The following is a 14,720-nucleotide window of genomic DNA, read 5'->3' on the forward strand; positions in this document are numbered from 1 at the left end:
CAATTAGATGTTTATGATACAACAGGCACCACCACAGGCTGGTACAACTCTCAGTGTGCCTGACACTCATACAACCATCCCATCTTCTTTTCAGACTTGGCTAAACTCTTGTTCTCAGCAACATTCTGCATGATCAATGCCACCATTAGTTATACTGAAAAGCACTTAACTTTCTTCATTTTGAATCCATCACTTTCACCTTGGTTTTCATTTTTACAGAGGAACAGACATCCCTTTTCCACAGCACTCACTGTTTCTCTGACACCTTTCTAACCTGCATCCTTTTAATAGGAGTGATCCCATACTGTTTGTAAAACTCCCTCAAGTTTTCCAGCTCCCAGCCATTCTTACTATCCCTCTCCAAAACTGCATACAAAAAGTTTGACTGATCGCAAGAGCATTACTTAAGTTTATAGTAAGGCAGGTGGACACAAACAGTAATTTTAACAAAAAAGGCAACAGCCAGGCTTCAAAACAGAATGATGTCTCCACTCTGAGCAGGAACCCCCACACCATAACTCTTACTAGGAGTTATAATTAAAAATACATACTGATGATAATATATGTAAAAGCACTCCAGCTCCCCTGAGACTGCAACCAACACTATTAGGTACCTTGCAAAACTCACTAGTCCAGCTCTGGAGCTTCACCCTTGAACATCCTAGAGAAACAAGTGCTTTACAAGGGATACACACCTGAATCTGCCATTACACTGCTTGAAAGCTTGAATTACAGTGCACCAGTTCCTCATTGTGCCCATTACCTCACTAACACAGCACAGCTGAAGGTGTTTCTCAGGGGAATCCAACTTGGAAATACAATGTGCTCTGGAAATTTCCAGGAGACAAGACAGGTAAACTAACCACAGTTCCCAAGATCCAAATATCACTTCTGACCTGCCAGTCTAAAGCCAGGATTTTGCCCATTCCTCCTGGTTTCACAACAGCATATCACAGACAACATCATTCAATACTTTTATCCCCTAAAGCTGTGTGACTCTCAACCAAACACAGATAAGAGAAAGGATTCTCAGAGCTGGAACCCAGACTGAGATAGGCATGCTCACCAGCACCCTGCCTTGACATCCAGGCTGATCTCCAAATGTGTTCCAAACACATTTTTCCAAAGGGAAAAATCTCACCTTTGAGCAACAGGAATTGGAGTTTCTCTCCCAGCACATCTGCCCCACCAGTACCAAACACACCAGGCAATCAGAGCTGGCAAGACAGAGACAGCTGTACAGCAAGAAAAACAGTAATTCTCACTAGGATAAATGGACTCCTAGGACTCCAGGATCCATGGACACTGAACATCAGCAATTCAGAGCAGCTTGGAGCTGCACCTAAAGAAACTTTATTGAGACAGTTCTAGCTTCATTTTCCGGGACACATCTTTCATTTCCACCCTGGAACTTACCCAGACAGCATACAAGGGCTGCATGCCACCAACCAGGACTGCTGGCAACACAGGACACACACAGCCAATGTGCCCATGGTCACACAACACACAGGGTGGGAGTGATTTTTGGGAAGCAGGTCTCCTACCCACTACACAGCATCTCTCTACAGGACCATTACTGATGGCAACTTACTGCTGCTGCTGCTCTGCTGGACCCAGGTGTCCCTGATCTGGCAGTTTTTCCCAGCCCACACAAGCTGAGCCAGGTGGAAAAAGAAAACCTGAATAAAACAACTAAAGGAAAACCATCTATGGAACAACGGCAACAGGCCTGAAGGGCCCATTAGCAGCACCTGCATCATAACAAAGTTAAAGGCAGGATTTGACAGGGAATGTAGGGGCTTGCTGACAGGTGGCTCTGTGGCCACCACCCACACCATGAGCTGCTGATAGCCCATCCCGCAGGGAAAAACCTCCAACAAAGGCTAAACAATTGAAATAGGGAAATAACAAAGCTAATAAATTTAGGAGCAATAGGCTGTAAGGTCATGGGTGGGAAGGGTGAGACAGACCAACCCAAAAGACAGAGAGTAATTTTCAACAATAAATCTTTATCCACAGACACACATATTTCCCAAGGGAAATCACAGAGTATTATTTAGCCTTGTGTGGGCCAGCCCTGCTTCAGCAACGGTGGGGATAATTAGAAAGTCCCCCACATCCCTAAACTGTCCTGCTGCACAGCAGGCTGAACTACACCCAGGACAGCAGCCAACATTTTTCAGCAAGAACACAGCCACATTATTAACACAGAGATGAAATGCTGTGTCCTCTTCCCCAGCTTTGCATGTTCCCATACTTCCCTAATATACCATTTCTCTAATTACTTGGTGAGCTGGCACCTGCTGTATCACCCAGCTCCCAGGCACTCCCCACTCTCTCAGCTCTTGCCCCAGAAATCACTCCTGGAATGTACAAGCACAAACTCTACAGGTGAGTAAGTCAGAAATCCTGGAATGTGTCCAAAAACACTTGTGGCTTCTATGTGAGACCTTCCTTTTTTGCATGGGTGAAAATCCCTTTGTGCAGAGGGACCAAGGTGTTGCAGATGTGCTGGGAGACACATCAGCAGGTTTTATGGCTCCTGCAAGCTCCTTAAACTTTTGTGTACCAATTGCCTAGCAAAACAGAAATAAACAGACAGGAAACTAACTCAAGAACAACACAACTGGGCTAAAAAGTCAATTCCTACAGGTGTAGGAAAAAAGAAACAAACAAAAAATAATCACAACAAAGCAGGAGAAGCCAACTCTCGCTTGTTTCACCAGTAGGGCCAAGCTGCACCTCGAGGTACAGGAGGCAGAGCAATTAGGCAGGAGTTGCTTCATCAACGCCTCCTCCGGAGCACTGCCGGCTTCCCAGCACAGCCCCGGGGCGCGGGGAGTGCCCCTGAGCAATGGCAGGAGTAAGGTTTGCCTGTTCGAAAGAGAAGAACAAGAAAGGGGGAGGGCAAAAAAAACTTATGCTAAAGAAAAAAAAAAAAAAAAGAAAAAAAAAACCAAAGCCGTGGGTGACGTCAGGGTGTGGGAAACTTTTCCGTCCTTACCTGGTGGGGAAGGCAGGGCCTCCCCCGACATATAAAAAGCTGCTGGAGCTTTACTCAACTTATTATTTACTACGAGCCGCGGCCGGGGGTCGGCGGGCGGCGGGGCGGGGCTGCGGCAGCCCCCGCCCGGGCCAGGTGCACCTGCGGCACCGGCCCGTCCGCCCGGAGGGCCCGGCCCGGCTCACCCCTCTCGCCGACACCGGCCGGGAGCCGAGCACCGGGGCCGCCCTGGCACCGGGGAAGCTCCCTCTGCCCCGGGCCCGGCGCCGCCCCCGCCCCGCGGCCGAGCCCGCACCGCACCGGGCCGGCCCCTCCGGCGGCCGCGGCGCCCCGGGCGGAGGGAGGAGCCAGGGCGGCCCCCCCGGGCGGCCGGCAGCGCTCCCCGCCCCGGCCGGGGGTTCCAGCTGTGGCACAGCTGCCTCGGCGGGCGGACGGGGGTGGGGGGAGGAAGGGGGCAAGTTATTATCTGCAACAATACCTCGGGGGAGGAGGCAGCGGAGGCGAGCGCGGCGGCGGCGGCGGGAGGAGGTGGCGAGGGGCGGGCCGGGGGCGGCACCGGGACCGCCCCCCGGGGCCGCCCCGCACCGCCCGCCCCCGGCCCCGCCGCCGGCCCCTTCCTTCCGCCCGGCGGCCCCTTCCGTGCCCCTGGCCCGCGGCGTGCCCCTGCGGCCCCTCCGGCGCTCCCGGCTCGGGAACCCCCGCGCCGCTCCCGCCGCGTCCCCCGGGCAGCCCCTCCCGCGCTCCGCCCCGCACATCCCTCCCTCCCTCCCTGCCTCCGGTCCGTCAGCCTCCCCGCATCCCCCCGGCCGCGGCGCTCCCGCCTCCCGCATCCCTCCGTCGGCGCCCCCCCCCCGGCCCTTACCTCCCCTGGAGCGCAGGGAGGGGCGGGCGGCAGCCCCGAGCTCGGCGGGACGGCCCCGAAACAAAAAGCGAAAGCGGCGGCCGCTGCCTCCCGCTCTCCGGGCTGCCGCGCTCTGCCCGCGGCTGACGTCAAGGGCCCAAATTCCTGCCTTTCCCTGCAGGCAGATTTGTCCATGTAAGGGCTGGGGCCGGGGCCGGGGCCGGGACGGCCGCACGGCGGGAGGGGGCTGCGCTGCGCCGCGCCGCGGCTGGGGGGGGACGGGCGGCAGCGGCTCCCGGTACCTGCGCGGGGGGGAACGGGGCTGGAGGCGGCCCCGACCCTGTGAGCATCACCTTCAATCTCTGCATCCCGGAGCCAGGAGAGCCGTAGGCCCAGAAATGTACCCTGTGCCTTGCAGGATCCAACTTTTCACAGGGAAGTTTTGTCCAGGGCTCCTTTTGAGTCTTTAGATGCTTCTCCAACCATCTTTTAATCTGTTGTTCTCCAACTGGGGCAAAGAACAAGGTGAGGGGAGGTGAAAAAGGTGCAGGGGGTTCCAAAGGAGCTGCCTGCTCATAGATTCAAAACAAGACTTGTCGCGAATACTAAGGAGAGGGGGAAGGGAAACTATTTTCTGATTGCTTTCTGTTTGATTGTTTTGTGGCTATTTCTAAGGACTGCAATTAAAATAAATTGGGATGTTGAGTGTGATTGTTTTTATAATGGAATGTTACCCTTTAAGTAGCTGTTCGGTATCTGCCCTGGAGAGAACGGGAAGGCAGAAGGGTTACATTGTGTTCAGGCTGCGGAGGGGAGCCTTGCCAAACCTTGCTCATTTGGAAGGAGATTTCTGGGTGAATTTGTAGGCACTTCAAATGTGTTTCATTTTTAAAATAAAGGGCTCTGGTGTGTGCTTTCAAGAAGATGTTTACTTCTTATCCCATTACCAGCTTTAATGTCCACAGTCAGTGCTTGACAGCCCCAGGAGGGCAAGATTGCTCATTTGGACACAAAATAAAGGACAGTCGGTGCCTAAAATACTTAAGCTGTAGCAGAAAATTGTGATTCAGCCTCTCTCCACCTTCCGTGGCTGCCAAAACCAGTGTACTTCCCAATCAGAGACCCCAAGAGATTTCACCCCACCCTGGCAGACCCCCTCAGAAGGGAAAGCATGGCATTCCCCAAATTTAGTCCTCAGTGCAAACCCCCCCTCTAGGGTTGATTTGGTGTCTCGTGCTGGCCCTGTGTACCAGAGGTGCTAAATTCCCCCCAGGAACAGAGGCCTGCCAGGGCCAGATTGTCTCCTTAGAAGCACTGCAGCTAAATCTGCATGAGCAGTCATGGCTGCAGGTGTTTTCTAAGCATTGGTACTGTGACTAGAAATACCCCAGCCTTGTCCTAGCCGCCTACCTGGTGTTTAAACCCTGCTGCGATCCTAAAGCAAAGCCGAACGGCGCGTGAGTCACTGGGGCCCCGTGCTGTAGGTGTTACCTAGAGAGCCAGCAGTTCTCTGTGAACCTGGCCTCTTGTGAAAGACACGGGCACGGCTGATTCCCAGATGGAAGAGGCTGCAGCACCAGCTCAAGCTGAGCAGCCAAAGCCTTTGCCTGAGGCCCTGTAAACCCAGGTTCAGTTCCCTCCTGCAGAACCTACAGTTCACCTGTCTCCTGCCAGCTGAGTGTTGGGCTGCAAGGCTGTGCTCCCGCATTGTGCCCCGAGGATAAGTCACAAAGGGATTTTCCTCCACCAGGAGCAAGTGGTCATCACCAGGGGTTTCCTGGCACCCATGTTTGTCAATCGCAGCGTGGTGGAGCTCTCGATGGCAGATAGACACAGGAACTGTTGCCTGTTTTGGTTTTCTTTCTTCAGGTGTTCTTGCAGAGCTGCCACAGCCCTTGTGTTGTGTCAGCTGGTGTCTAGGGGAAGTATATGAACACTAAAAAAAAACCCTTTGGCCCAAGATGAGAGATAAGTGTTCTTCATTTAGTATTTCAGACAAAACCAATGGTCAAATATTTTCCTGGCCCCATATCCAACAATTATTGCTTCTTTATCCATCAAGCTTATGAAATTTTCCAGTGCTGTTAACAGAAGATAGAATACTGTGCCCATCCATAGCAGTGTCCTTTAAATGATCCCAAAAGTTTTAAGCTTTGAGCCTCCAGAGTTTGAGATAGTAACTACTACTACCTCCATTTTGCTGGTAGATGAACTGTGACTAATCCTCTGCAGCACAGCAGCAGAAGTTTGATTTGCAGCCCATTACCCTTGTAACATGCTGCCCAGAATGGTCACTGCCTTGTCAAACACAGCATGAATTTTCTGGGTTTTTTTCAGTTTCCTATCATGACCAATATCATACACTTTGGAAATGAGAGTAGAAAATTCAAGGTGTTGAGCCTGGCTGTAAAAATCTGCTCTTTGCCTGGAAAGAATCAAAAATACTGGCAAACATACAATCATTCCTTTGGTAATATCTACCGCACCCGGCACCAAAGCAGCAAAATGAATTAAACAGCAAAAGACAGAAATGCCTGACATTGCATAGGCCAGTCTGGAGGCAGGAATACAGGAGTCAGCCTGGGCCAGTATTAATTCAAGGAAATTAAGTTTTTTAGTGTTTAAGGTGCATGACAAGGAGATTGGAAACTTGGCTTCTGCTCCTACTTTCCCTGTATTGTGTGACTTTAACCAGTCAGTTCACCTTCCCATGTCTGGAGGAGCCCTTAGAAACCCACAGCACAAGGTTTAGAACAGGGAATGACACACCATGACCTCCTATCAGACCCCATTCTGTGCAAAGCCTCCAGAAGTCAGCAAGTGAAACCTTGCTTTTCAGAGTTTGGGTCTCTCCTTTTCAGTGAGATTTCATATGCAAAAAGTCACGAAACAAAAAACTCAGGATGGGAAGAGCCCTTAGGAAGCCACAGGAATTCTACCTCTCAGGCAACAAAGCAGGAGCAGCACTGCCTAAACTGACAGGGTTCACCTACCCTGCTTATAAGAATATCTAGAGGATCCATTCCAGAGCTTTACAGTTGGATATGTTTGCTTTATCTCTATCCAAGTCACTTTTGCTGCAAGTCAGCTCTTAATCAGATGAAGTTGTGGGGAACTGAGATATTCCCTCACTAGCAACAATTCCAGAACAACAGGAAAGTCACCCACCTGGTGAACTAATTCTTCTGTGGGTAAAAGCCAAAGAGGCTGGAAAACACACTAAGCATGTGTTTTTGGGAGAGCAGCCACCTAATTTAGAGACAAAGATCAGATGCAATTAGTGTTAGATCAACTGGAGACTCCTCTGCCCCAAACCACAGCACTCCTCAGCCGCCTCGCCAGGAGGACGCCAGTTTCCACCAAGACATGCAGTGTCACACTTGACCCTTCAGTCTCTAAAGGGCATTCTTGGAAGCACATGCAAAACCTGAGCTCACAGCAACAGCATTCCTGTGGCACTGGGAAGGAATGAGGAAACACCAGCATGGATACTAGGCAGACGGGAGAGAAAAGACTCATCCTGCAAGACTGAATTAGTTTCCCAACAGGCTGACTGCTTCTGATTGAGAGATACATGTGTGCTGCCTGGTAGAACAAATCTAGAAACAGCAGTGGGGCCAAGCTTTGTGGTTCCCCACTTTGCAGGTATGTTTGCACCCAGACAGGAATGCAAGACATAGTACTGAGCAGGCTTCAGTGAGTCACAGATCTCTGACAGCAATTGAGACTGGGCCAAAACCCCAAGGGAATCTTCACTGCTGAGAAATACAGTCACCAATTAACTCCCCAATTTACCAGGAATGGTAAAGTTTTGTAAAACTGCTATATTCCAGTGCTGAGAAGCACAGTCGAGCAATGCGCTAGTGTAGCATACTTCATTTTAAGGACATGCTTAAATCCAATTTGAGCCCAGAGAGATTTCAGCTCAGATTTAAGGGTTCCATTGAACAGGGTGAATTTAAGGATTGAAGTGTTTTGCTAGACTGTATCTTTGGTTAATGAGGAGGGGACTTGCTATTGCTTAGAAAAAAGAACTGCCTGAAGCATTTTGGCACATCCAAACCATTACTAGCACTACTCCTTTCTTCTAATGAATGTTGATGAAATTAACACAAAGAATTGGTAAAGAAGTTGATCATTTCACTAACAATCATCACTCTCTGGGTCTCAGTTTAGTGGGGGAAAAATAACAAACTTCTAGTATCACACCAAAATGATGTGTAATAATTAAAGCAGAAGCCACTAGACTTTGTATTTTATGCCATCCGGTATCTTGCACAGAACCTCACTAATGGCAAATGTCTAATGTCCAGATTTGAGCACAGAAATGAGTGCTTTGCTTTACAGGAAGAGAACCAGTTAAATACTTAATGGAGCCTACACTGAATAAACAATGTACCCCAGTCTTAAAAGAAATATTTGTGGTAACAAAATATTTTGGGGGACATTTTTGCATGGGTTCTGACCTCCCTGTTGAGAATCAAAGTGAAAATATTGAATGTACTAAGCAGATGTCTTCTCCTAGTGACAGCAAGATGAGCAAAGACAGCTGGTTAGAAGAACAACAACAACAAAAACACATCATCATTCCTGCTTCAGCTCCAAAAAATCTTGGACTTGTTGTCATGGAAGAAAGCTATATATGTAAGAAGCCAAGAAAAAGACAAATATTATTGAATCTGGTAGCATTTTAGTGAATGTGCTGGAAATAACTTAAGTAGGAAGAAAAACTGGATGCACTCCATTGTTTATTAAAAGAATGCCTCTTCTTATTTCCACAGGGACCTATAGCCTATATAGGCATTAACACATTTGCAAGATACATATTTTAAATATGTTTCTTCATTCATCAATCTTAAGGACTCTTCTGCTAAAGTAAACAGAGTTACAGCGCATGGAAACGTATACAGCCACAAAAATATTATCTCTGCAAGCTAAAAATGCCAACTGTGGATTTTGTCTGTAACTCCTTCAATCAGGGAATATGGGTGTATTGCGGAGACACCTAGAGAGATCTTAAATATTAGGAAGGGAGAAGATTAGAAAATTATACTCCCTTGGTGAAACACAGGATAAATAATTCACAATGAAAAAAGGAAAAGAAAAAGGAAACCAAAATTAAAATATGAAGAGCTCTTCTGGATGAAAACCAGTCTGAACTGCGTTGAACAGACCCAAGAGGAGGTTTTTGGCAAGACTACAAAATAAGCCAGTGACCCTCTGGCCACCCTGCTCAGAGGTAGCACATTCTCTCTTGATAGTTTTCATGTGAACAAAACTTGATTTCTGTGCTTGACCCCTGGACATTTCCATTTCCTTTTCTGTGCCTTTGGGAGACTTGAGTGAAGAACAGGATTGATGAGAAGAGTTCAAGAAATCAAAAGCTGTGCAGTTGGTAATGGCAAAGACAAGTAACTTGAGGTGCATGTTCCCAGTAACTTGAGTTTGATGTTGGGCTGTTAGGTAGCCCAAATCTCATGGTGCCATCAGACAGTGCCCTATGCAACAGCAAAGCTCTGGATTTGCTGGTTCAGGAGGTGTCCTGCGTGGAGTGCTTCAAAACACCTACAGAGGTCCTAAATGATTTAAAGCCCTGAAGAAGCAAGAGGTTAATTTGGTTTATACTAAAGACATATACAAAGAAAATTATGTAAAGAAAAGTATTTCGTCTGGAAAACAACTGCCTTGAGAATTGAGAGCTGTGACCAATCTGACATACCAGCTTGTAAACAGAGGACAATGAGGTCAAAAGCAAAGGACATGGCTGCTGGGTCTCCAGTTTCTGGCTGCCAGCTTTGCCCTTTCTCCACCAGGCGATTAGGCAGTAATAGTTTTTGAAAGCAAATTAGTTTATTTACATAATTTTCTATCCAGAAAAGCAGGGTTAAGTGTGCAGCTCTGCAACAGAACAGATGTGGGACTTAGGGAAAATTGCAGCTTGAACTGAGCTGGAAAAGCTTCCACCATTTGCCAATATCTTGGAGAGTCTGGAATCTTTCTCATCTCTACTGTGGCAAAAACAGAACTTCTTAACATTTTGGAGGACTTTCTCCCTTGTAACAAAGGACAAAAAGCATGCAGTGAAAAACAAATCACAGTGCCAGAAGTGAATGAGAATCAGTTTTGCCTGTTTTAATTCCCCACCTTTCTAGCCTCAGCTCCAAGACCTGACCTAGAGACGTCCAGCCAGCCCAGGAATAACCATGCCACAACGAAGGACCATCTCAGCCAGAAATTCCATACTGACTCCAAGAAAACATTTCCTAGAGTATCTTGCTAAAATGGATACACTCCCACACATCACTACATGAAAGGAATCATGTCTGACAAATAAACATTTCTTAATAAGAAACATTTGTCCAACATGTTTCTCCCCAGTACTCTGGAGCTTTGTGCCTCAGTGCACCATCAATAAAAGGAGACAACAGCCCTTCCCTAGGCTCTGGGAGATCACTCTGGGCTATGAAAATGATGGACTCCTTACCTCCATTAGTTCCCCTCAGAACTCTGTATACCTTATAGCACATAAGTATGGAGTGACTCAAGAATTTTTATAGACCCATTTCAGCCTACGTTCGACCTTGACCAAGAGTGTCTCTGCCCACAGGCTGCTCCATTTGCTCTGTCCCACTTTGGGACACAGAGGCAATGCAGGGCACCTCAGTATCCCTGAGCTCAGCCATCCCTGAATGCGCATTTCCTCACACCATCAAAAATTTGGATCACCAAGGAGACAGCCCAGCCTTGCTGCCAGTGAGGTGACAGATCCCTGGCACCGGAGCTGGGCTCAAACTGCTCATGAGCTGCTTGTGGCTGGAGAGGAATGTCTGCAGAGAGCTAAACCAGATTGCTCATAGATCTCTTCCAAATTGTCTCTAATTTAGTGGACAATTTGAGAGTAAATGTGTGCTGGAAGCATTATCTTTTCTTCAAAGTAATAACCTGAGAACACTGAGTTTGTGGCTGCACTGGAGAAACCTTAGGATCTCACTTGTGCCTTGGCGAATCCTTAAGATGTCAGAGCCACCTATGTGTATTCTGTCCCTTCTCTCAGAACACTTTAAGTATCTGTTTGGTACTACAGGCACACCACAGCCACCACAGCTCCAAGAATGTGGTGAGGTTCCTAGCAAGGGCTGGCTGAGGTTGTAAGCCTGAAGCAATATGCTTACAAATACCTGATCTGCACAGAGCTTTTAGAGATAGTCAAATGGCTCCAAAGCTTCAGGAAAGCTGACATTTTGGTGCCACCTTTTTTTCTTAGTCCCACACCTGCTGCAGGGAAAAGAGGAAAAAAAATTCAACTGGTATTTGCATTATCCCATCTACATTTCAGCCACAAGGTTCCAACATTTGCAGAACTTCTGGAGGCCGATCTCACCTGTTCAACATCTCACCCCTCCCAAGCATAGACTGAAAAATGCCACCTTTCTCCACTATTAAATCAAAAGCTGTCTACACCCATATGTCAGCTGTTTACTACCCTCTGTTTCCTCCCTTTGGGCAGCTGATCAGGGATAATGACCTATATCCTTGAAGCATTTGTTTTATTTAGCATTACAGAGAAGGAGAGCTTAAGGCAAACAACGTAATTATATAACCTTTCCCACCCTTTCTTATTACAGAGAGATCAGCTTGCAGCTTCACCTGTGGAAACACAACAGCTCAATTCTTTGAATGTCCATGACTTCATCGGGGCTTTTTCCTGCTCTGTTTTTGTCCTAAGCAAAATGGTTCACTGGTTTTTCAGTTAAGGTCTTTCATTCTTTACATTCTGGTAGGAACCACAACCTATTCAGCCTTGCTTTAGCCACACTGGTGGTGTTCCACAGATTCCTAGATGACATGGCCATGCTTCCCAAATGGGTAGGAAGGTCCTGATGGAGAAGCTGAATATCACAAGGCAGCATTTGAGAGCACCCAGACTCTGTCCCCAGCACCCAGAGCATTGCACTGGTTAATGCTGTTGGCATTGAGCACCAACTGCAGGCTCTGCACAGGGATCTGGGACTGGTACACACCCTGCATCAAGCCTCACCCCACAATGAGACAGGCAGGCAAATGAGAAAATTGGGCCCTGGCCCCTTCCTGTGATTAGGTCATTATAATGGGTAAATATTTTCCTAGATAGACAGCTGAGATAAAGTACTCCTGATGTCTGAAAAGGAGTTTGAACAAAACTTGAAAGACTACCCCTACCCTATAAGTCTTTATAACGTTCTTTTACCAAATAAATACCTTTTTTCCCCAAAGAACCCAGGGAAGTTTTTCACTGAATAGCAAGAACAGCATCTAGTCTACAACCAAACTGTTCACCAGCAAATATAGGGAATGGATTTAGTGACAGGTACCAAGGATTATTCCCAGAGGACATTACAGCTCTACACCATTCAGTCTAAATATTTACTGAGGAGTACAGAAAAGTGAATGGTAGAGGCAGAGTCCCAGAGATTGGCTTAGAGGAATCTGTTTAATAAAAGCGTGTTTCTGCAGAGAAAAATTATTGTGATTGTGTTTTAATGAAAATCAGTGTTCTTGTGCTATAGCAAATAGTGATTATTCATTCTCTATCCCTCTACTCTGCATTATTCATGATTTTGTGGCCTCTGCTCTATCCTCTCCCTTGGTATTCCAGTCTCACCCTGAGTTTTCTCAGAGTTTGGGAGCTTTTGTATCAGATAAACTGCTTTATAAGGTAGTCTTTGAGGAACAAGTCTCACTTAAATCTCACATAATATCCAAGAATGTTCTCCGGTATTTGACCTCTTTGTGGATGAAACAATAATCTTCAGACACAATAACCTTGGTGTTTCAAAGCTGTAACCAGCACCTGTGGAGTTTTCAAACAAATAGGCTCAGTGTTCTTTGGTGCAGTCTTCCTCACTGCTCCCACATTTAATTGCTTTGTAATTACACTTGTAAAACCTGCAATGGGATTACACATGGGGGAATGAAAAATAATTTTTAAAATCACATTTCAGAAGTGGAGGGGATTTATGGGAGCTGCAAGACAAAGAAAAACCCACCTTTCTTTCTCTCTTCATTGTTGTCTTTGGAAGGCAGCCATCAAAGTTTCCTTGTCAGTAATACAGGGATTTGTAAATAGAACAAAGAGCTTCCTCACACCAAGGCACATTATATAACCCAGCGCCGTCACCGCGTGTCTTCGCAGGCAGTTCCCTTGAACTTTGCATCTTGCTCCTCCTGAGAACAGTCCTCCATGCCAGCTTGAACAGATGTGGTTTCCTTTAGGAAAGGTTTTCTGTAAGGGTCATTCTGACTTCCCTTTCAGAGTTTTCCAGCCTCATGTGCTCTTTGCTCAAGGGATTACTGTGGTGGATGCTAACTCCATGTGCTACTGTTAAGCTTCTCCTCACCTGCTGGCTGAGCTGAATGAGTGCTGAAATCTCTGTTCCACAGAAAAATCTGACATTTCATGTTTTCCTGAATCAGACCGGAAAGTTGCAATTTCCTGTGAACCCAAATTCTGAGAAACATTTCAGAAAGTGCAAAATGGCTCCAGCACAGCCTTTTGTTTGGGTGTTATCTACAGGTTTTTATGAGACTTAAGCTGGCTTTAAACACATCATGTTCCAAGTGATCCCAAACGCAACCAGGCAGCACCCACTGTTCCCAAAGTCATTCAGGGAGCTGCAGTGTCTGCCAAGGGTGCTTTGCAAGAGAAAGGTGACACAGAGCCAGAAGGGGTTTTCTCTCACCCCATGCATTATTCTAGTATTGCCACTGCTTCAATTCCACCAGTGCACTAACAGACTTCAAGCTTACAAGCATTTTAATTCTTATTTTCCAGGCTCCTTGAAAACAAAGGCTTTTATAGTATATCTCTGAGGATATAACTCAATAGTTTGTACAGACCTGGCATAATATCTCCAACATATCAAGTGCATGTTCAATGGCACTATTTTAAAGTTTAATTATTTAAGATGTTTAAACTAAATCAGGGCACAAGGCCATGCAGACCCTCTTATTTTAGTATCAAGAGAGCTGGATTTTCATCTCTGGTTGGTTAGAAGAGTTTTGTAAATGAACAAGGATAAGACATTCTACACCCAATGTACATCACCAAATGCAAAAGTTCACACTGGTTTAACTAGGGTGGTATCAGCTTGTGTGAAGGCAGCTTTGAAGCTGCAACAGCATAGTGGGAAGAGCAGCCCTGCCCTGCGAACAGGTGAGAAAAAACAAAAGCTGCTGCTAGGTGGTCTTCATGGAAAATGAAGTTAAAAAAAATAAAGAAAAAAGAAAGAAAAAAGAGGTGGAGGAAGGAACAGAAGCATACCTCAAGACCAAATTCTCATCAGACTAAAAATCATTGTAACTCCCACATTGCAACACTTTGCAGGTCTAATAGACACAAAGCTGTTCCTTCACCCGAAAGCCAAACATAAAAGTCACGGAAACCCATCATGCCAATTCTGTGGCTGCTTTCCGGAGCAGAATCTCTTTAAATGTCAATGTTCCCTTTGTTCTGTGCACCCTTTATAATGAGTCTATCATCTGTTTGGTAGAAGATCCAGTGAAATATGTAATAAGGTTATCTCACCATCTCTCTCTATTGTAAAGTCATATCTCCTCTTCCACTCATTAATTATTGTCTTCCATTTCCTGTGTCAGATGTGAATCAGAAAATAGGGACTCAAGGCTTGCAAGCTTAGCAACTTACCATATATTAGCTGAGCTGTGGTAACTCTGCATGTGCTCCCTCTTAGCCTGTAATAAACAAAACCAGTGTAACTTGGCTGTACACAGGCCTGCAGCCAATGCAGTTTGGATTAACCTCCTTTCATTGTCAGCTAAACTGACAGTCATAGTGGCCATGGCTCAGCTGATGTTCAGTCCTCATATTGCAAGACT

The 14,720-nt window shown here is 46.6% G+C and overlaps 1 protein-coding gene across 14 annotated transcripts in view; it reads right to left on the minus strand.

Annotated features, from left to right (window-relative positions):
• The window catches only part of LPP (LIM domain containing preferred translocation partner in lipoma), a 370,626-nt gene that overhangs the window by 329,398 nt on the left and 26,508 nt on the right, over positions 1-14,720 (minus strand). For 5 of the 14 annotated variants that reach the window (XM_059855516.1, XM_059855510.1, XM_059855508.1 and 2 more), the window contains exon 1: positions 3,483-3,544. The exons of 1 other annotated variant lie outside the window; for it this stretch is intronic. The gene's annotated coding sequence lies outside the window, so the exon portion shown is untranslated. Of the gene's footprint in view, positions 1-2,687; positions 2,707-3,004; positions 3,027-3,482; positions 3,545-3,866; positions 4,086-14,720 lie in introns of those variants that run through there. 8 more of the 14 variants (XM_059855502.1, XM_059855506.1, XM_059855515.1 and 5 more) reach the window with 7 other exon arrangements.

Source organism: Haemorhous mexicanus, chromosome 10, assembly GCF_027477595.1.
Source record: "Haemorhous mexicanus isolate bHaeMex1 chromosome 10, bHaeMex1.pri, whole genome shotgun sequence".
NCBI classification, from domain to species: Eukaryota; Metazoa; Chordata; class Aves; order Passeriformes; family Fringillidae; genus Haemorhous; species Haemorhous mexicanus.